Source organism: Tupaia chinensis, unplaced genomic scaffold, assembly GCF_000334495.1.
Source record: "Tupaia chinensis unplaced genomic scaffold, TupChi_1.0 Scaffold000251_1, whole genome shotgun sequence".
NCBI lineage: Eukaryota > Metazoa > Chordata > Mammalia > Scandentia > Tupaiidae > Tupaia > Tupaia belangeri.
Window position 1 is genome coordinate 582,692 of NW_006159731.1, and position 6,372 is coordinate 589,063.

Here is a 6,372-nt window from a genome sequence, read left to right on the forward strand (position 1 = left end):
CCAAGTGTTGGAAGAGTGAGGAGGTGCAAAAAAAGATAGGAAACAGAAATGTTTGATCAGTTATAAACAGGCTCTTCAACACATTGTGCTTGGTCTCACTAAAAACCTCCCTGCAATTCACTTTTCTGCCCTAAGTAGAAGACAATATTGATAAATACAAACTAGGAATAAATTGCTATATTTGCACTTTCTTTCTACAAGGTGGCCCTTGGGACATAGAGTCACTCATCTAAAAAAGACCTTGCTTTGCAGGGCCTTCTATGCCGCAGATAGAGAGGCTGAGCTTGCAGGTACCCAGCACGTCATAACTTCTGCAGCCTTTTCATGTGTCCCAGAACACTTACTCCGCCCACCCTCCACCAGAAACAGTTCCTTTGAAAGACCAAGTCTTTTATTCCACTTCAGAGATACCACTTATTACCTTCCGTTATTCTTTCCTGAAAGCTGATTTTTATGGGAAAAGGAGAATGGGGACAACGCAGAGGTGGGAAAGACAACCTGGTGGCTTGAAAATGAACTTTCTCACCTTACAAGTTTTTCTTTTGGATTAATGTAACTAAAAGTTTTTTTCATATCCTCACACAGTTCCTCTGAAAGAAGAATATTTTGATGGCTTAATAGGCCAAAAAGGGGGTCAAAGGGTATGTTCAAAGTACAGACTACATGAAGGTGGTGGGGGTAAAGGAAGTAAAGGAGGCATGAGAGAACAGGCATCTGACAGTTGAGAAAAAGAAGCTTCTGGAGACAAGAAAAAGAATCGAAGGACTGGGTGGTGGCACAGTGGTGACCCACATGGGAAGGTTCTGGGTTCATATCAGGAGACCTTCCTGAACATGCTAGATGTGTTAATGCCTTAATATGGACTGGTTGAAACTAGGGGAGGATGGCAGTGTGAAGACCCTGTTGAGAATGCCTGTCTTTCTGTTCTTTCTCTTTTGTTCATGGAAGGAAAAAAATGAAAAAAAAAGAAAAAGAGAAGGGAAGAAAGAACAAAAGGAGAAAGGGAGGGAGTGAGAAGAGAGAAATAGGGGTGGCCCTTACCCTAGCAGTTAAGGGAGCTGGATCACACCTTACCTATTGTAGTTCAAATCCCAGCCCCTGTGCTAAAAATACACACTAGGTTGCATGCATATATGCCCAAACTCCCGAGAGTATATGAAAATGGAGAAGTGATTGCATGGCCATGCCTCATTAGGAGAGATGCTTTCTCCTTCTCCTTCTCTCTCCGTCACTGTGTCTCTCTCTGGTGAGCCACGCAACCTCTGGCAAAGAAAAGAAGGAATAGTTACCCACAAACTAACTCTGTTTCTGCTCGTGGTCAATAAAACAAGAGACAGAGGCTGCAAAAGAAGGAATTTTATTTCTGCAACTAGTTACAAGGATACAGCAAGCACTACTAAACCATCTCAAAGAGCTTAGCCTGTATTGAGCTTTTATAGATACAAGATACAAGCACATGCAAATTATTTCTCACTAATATTCCTCAATCAAGTTCAATTAGTTCCCTTTGAGCGATTATCCTGACTCCTGTCTTTCTTCAAATACCCAATCCTGGTCTCTCATCTGATCATTCCTAAAATACACCACCCCATGACTCCATACTTGGTCAGACTTTTCTCATTATAGGCCCTTCATAATTTCAGAGTAGCTGTAGTCTCACTAAACCTTAATCTGGCTCTTAGGAAGGAAGGAAGGAAGGATAAGAGGGGACCAGCAGGTGGCATGATGGTTAAAGTGCTAGACACTCCCACATGGCAGACCCTGGTTTAAGTCCCAGGCCTGATGTCTTTCTCTCTCTCTCTCTCTGGCTCTCTCTAGTCAAATTAAAATATATGAATGAATCAATAAAATTAAATAAAATATTTTTTTTAAAAAGAGGGGAATTGAAAGGAAGCCCAAGGACTCTACATCTGCCTGCTGCCCAGCATCCCCTAGAACTCACATTGAATCATGGCTTCTCCAAAGATTGAATTTTGAGCCATCAGGTGGCATGGTGGTTAAGATGCTGGACTCTCACTTGGTTGACCATGGTTTGAGTTTTAAACCTGGCAGCTTACTTTCTCACTTTCCCCCTCCTTCTGACTGTCTCTTTCTGATGAGCACACATTACCTACAGCAAATTTAAAAAATAGTAATAGCAATTAATAAAATTAAATAATTTTTAAATGACTGAATTTGTAGCAGGGGTTACATGAACACCTAGCAGTGAGACTAAAGAACAAAATTAAAACAAGGAAATACAAGGAGTCAGTTCATTCCATAACATACAGAAAAAAGATCTCTTAGACTCTTTCTACCAACCCTGCAGGCTCTTCAGTGGGGTTTGTGTGGTTTTCTGTACCAGGGGAGAGCCCGCTTGAAAGCTCACATCCCCCTCCTAGACCACTCTCTAGGCACTGAGGACTGTGATCAGATTGGAGTTGCTGCTAAAAAGGGAAATGGATAGGTCAGGTCTGGGAAGCCATCCTCCCACATTATATCATTGCAGTAGAAACACTGAAAGATTTAGAGAAGACTAAACTTGAACTTGGCCTTCTGGTTCATTCTAAGATATGTTTACCCAGGGACCAGCAGATGGTATAATGATTACATCACTGGACTCCCTTGTAGTTGACCCCAAATCAAGTTCAAGACACAGCAACTTAAAATTCATGCTGGGTGCATGTGCATGCGTGCCCAAAATCCCAAGAGCAGAATGAAGGAGAAGGGATTGCAGCATGGCCATCCCCTCAGAGGACTGAATTCTCACTTTCTTTCTCTCTGTCTTTTTCTATCTCACTGGTGAGCATTTATGCCCTGTAGCAAAAAATCTCTCTAAACATGTTTATCAAGATAGAAAGAACACTGTTTTTTTTTCTAGAGGTTTTTGCTATGGGGTGCGTGCGCTTGCCAGACAGACAGAGAGAGACATAGAGACAGAAAGCGAGAAATCACCACCCAGGGGGGATGGCTACTCCACAATCCCTTCTCCTCGTTCTCCTCTCGGAATCTTGGGCATGCACGCACACGCGCCCGGTGTGAGTTTAAGCCACTGGGTCCAGGACGCAAACCACAGTCAACTACGTGGGAGTCCAGCGAACATAGCCATTACACTAACTGCTGGTCCCAAAAGAACATATTTTAACCAGTCTTTCAGTATGACATAACTTTCAGTATTTAGACATAGGGTTTTCATTTGCCCTCTTGCCCTGGGCCACACAAGTTTGAGAATAGGTCCACTGGGTTTCACTAAAATCTCTTCATTCAAACAGAAAGAGAGTACTAGTCTCAAGGGCAGAACATAAGAGTACAGGTTCTGTCACCAGTAGTCTGTGTGCCCTGGAGCCAGCCTCATGAACTCGCTGGGCTTCAGAGTCCTCTTGAAGCTATTGGGCCAGGAGTTCCATTAGGTTTCAACACTCAGCAAACAAGGAAAGCTAGGACTTAATTCACCAACAGGGAGACAAAGCAGGAAAGAGTTTTACCAACATTAAGTTACCACCAGCATTAATGCAGAAAGAATTCTAATATCCTGCTTTTGCACTATACATTTTCCAGTGAGAGAAGTACTTTTAAAAAATCACTGGATAACAAGAAGAATATGTTCCACAGACTTACAGCTATAGAAATTCTTGTACTCTTATACCCACGTGATCACATTTTTCTGTGATGAATACAAGGTTTCTCAGATAGGTGTTGTTTGCATTACAGAAATGGTTCCAAAATCAGTAAGACATATTATAGCATATCTCTTCCCACAAGGGAAAAACAATAAAGAATTTTGTAAACTACGCTTGGGAGGCTGAAAAATGCATACATTCATGCCTAATGCAAAATGACCACAACCCTGGAGACAGCATCTATTAATCCTCACTTTTGAAACCAGAAAAATCATCCCAGATAAACTGCTTTACAGAAAGATAAGACTATGAAATTATTTTGCCTTCCCAAATAGGAAAGGACATCAGGAAGCTGAGAACCTATCTGAATGTATAAGAGCCTATGGTTTCCATGACAAAATAAATTTCATTCTATTAATATTTGGGTTATGTTATAATTCTTTTATTTAGAAATTGGGAGAAGTGCATAAAACAATAAATGTCAGAGAAGCAGCCTAAAGCATAGACAAAAATCATATAAAATGAAAATGTAGCCAGAGGACATAAAAAAGAAGATGGTGTCCAGAGAGCTAGAAAGAGAATCGGAAAAGGACAGTGAAGGAAAAGTATTTCAAGCAAAAGAATGCAGTCAAGTTTAGGTGAAGGGGAAAGAAATCTGAGAAACCATATCTTAATATTAGAAGGGACTTTCAGCGGTAACAATTTAGAGGGAAGGCCAGGTTCAATTACGAGGTTGACATGTTGAGGATATGAGCAAAGAAATTAGAAACAGCAAGTGTACATTATTCTCAAAAATTTGGCACCAAAAAAAAGTGATAATAGTCAAGGGATCAACAGCAGGGAAAACATGAGCGTAATTTTAAGGAAAAAAAAAAAAAATCAAGTCCAGCATACCAGAAGTGGCAGGTCATGGAACCTATTCTTGCTCTAGGAATGCCAGAATGAATTTGTTGCCCCACTAGGTAAGTGCCAAATAATCCCCACAGTAGTTCAGTCCTGCTTCCACGCTATCAGAGCAGATTATACTTGAGTGTCAGGAATGTGCCGGAGCTGTCTCAGAGAAAGGAGCAATAGAAACACAGACATTATGATAAGCAACACATGCAAATGAAATAAAACTTGGCCAAGAGATTCCAGAGGGAAAGGTTGATCTTTATGAGAAATGACTCAAATGTCCCCACAGTCCATTAGAAATAAGGCTTTCACAGACGTGAATACAATAGGATGTCCACATGAACCTGAGACACAGGGACCCCAATTATGACCGCAGCTCTGACATTCTCTTTGGGTGACTATCACAAGCTCTTCAGCCTTTGAGCTTCTATTTTCTGAACTCAGACAATAAATAGTATCTTTTCAACCTATTCTATATAGTGTTGGGAGATTAAGATACTTTACAAATTATAGAAGTATCTATGCATGTTTTACGTTTTTTGTTGTGCCATTGAGAAAATTTAACTTTATTATTTTTTTTAAGTTTATTCCTTTCTCTCCTCCAGGAAAGAGAAAGATGGAGAGAAAGACAAACATTCTCAACAAAGTCTTCATGCTATGATCCACCCCCAGCCTCAGTTGACCCAGACCACAGGTATGTGTATGCCCAAACTGCAAAAGGAGACCTCAGGACAAAGTCACAAGATAAGGACCCAGGACCTGCATGTGTGGGTCCAGCACTGCAGAGCACTGCATTAACACTTTACCATGAGCTGGCCTAAAACTGTATTCTTTTTTTTTTTTCAGGTTTTTGCCATAGGATTCTTACACTTGCCAGGGAGAGACAGAGAGAAAGTGAGAGATCACCCTTTAGGGAGATGGCCACAATGCAATCCTTTCTCCTACATTCTCTTCTCAGGATTTTGGGCATGCACACACACACACCCACAGTGATTTTCAAACCACCAGGCCAAGGACATGAACCACCGTCAGCCATGTGAAAGTATATCCCTTTACCACCATGCCACCTGCTGGCCCTCAAAAGAAAATAAAAATTTAAAAATTAAAAAATTTATATATATATGGAGAGGTTTTTGCTATAGGGTGCATGTGCTCACCAGAAAGACAGAGAGACAGAAAGCGAGAAGTCACCCCCCAGGGGGGATGGCCATGCTGCAATCCCTTCTCCTCCATTCTCCTCTTGGGATCTTAGGCACACATGCACACGTGCCCAGCATGAGTTTAAGCCACTGGGTCCAGGACTCAAACCACGGTTGACTACATGGGAATCCAGCAACATAGCCATTATGCCATCTGCTATTCCTAAAAAAATGTATTTTTAATGGTCTCACAAACTTGAAACATAAGTTTTAAACTTTATGTATCACCATAAAGTTGCATCAAACTTACACTGAAGTCTTCTGAAATATTTTGAGAGTAAGGAGGACATTCATATAGAAGTAAGCGCTGGGCTGTTGCTCTTCTCTCTGCTCTTAAGACTGGTACTGTAAATAGTTTTAAATGAAACTTTTTATAAATACTTCTCTCAAAATCTGACTTTTAGTGAATTCAGTGAAAGTAAAGCAAATGACAATTCTTGCCACTGATCAAGAAACTAAATTTTTTTAAGTTTTATTTCAAACTGTTTGACAAAGGGAGTTTTAATTTTATATTTTATGTCAGTAGAGAATCTACTAGCAAGGGACTAGTTCAATCAAGATGTTGTAGTTTATGCATTTATTTGAATTTCCTAACTGGATTATAATTTCTTAATTCAGTTTTTTCCATTTAAATTTTGTGCTATAAAATACACTTTCATAGAAAAACTCTTGTCTCATTA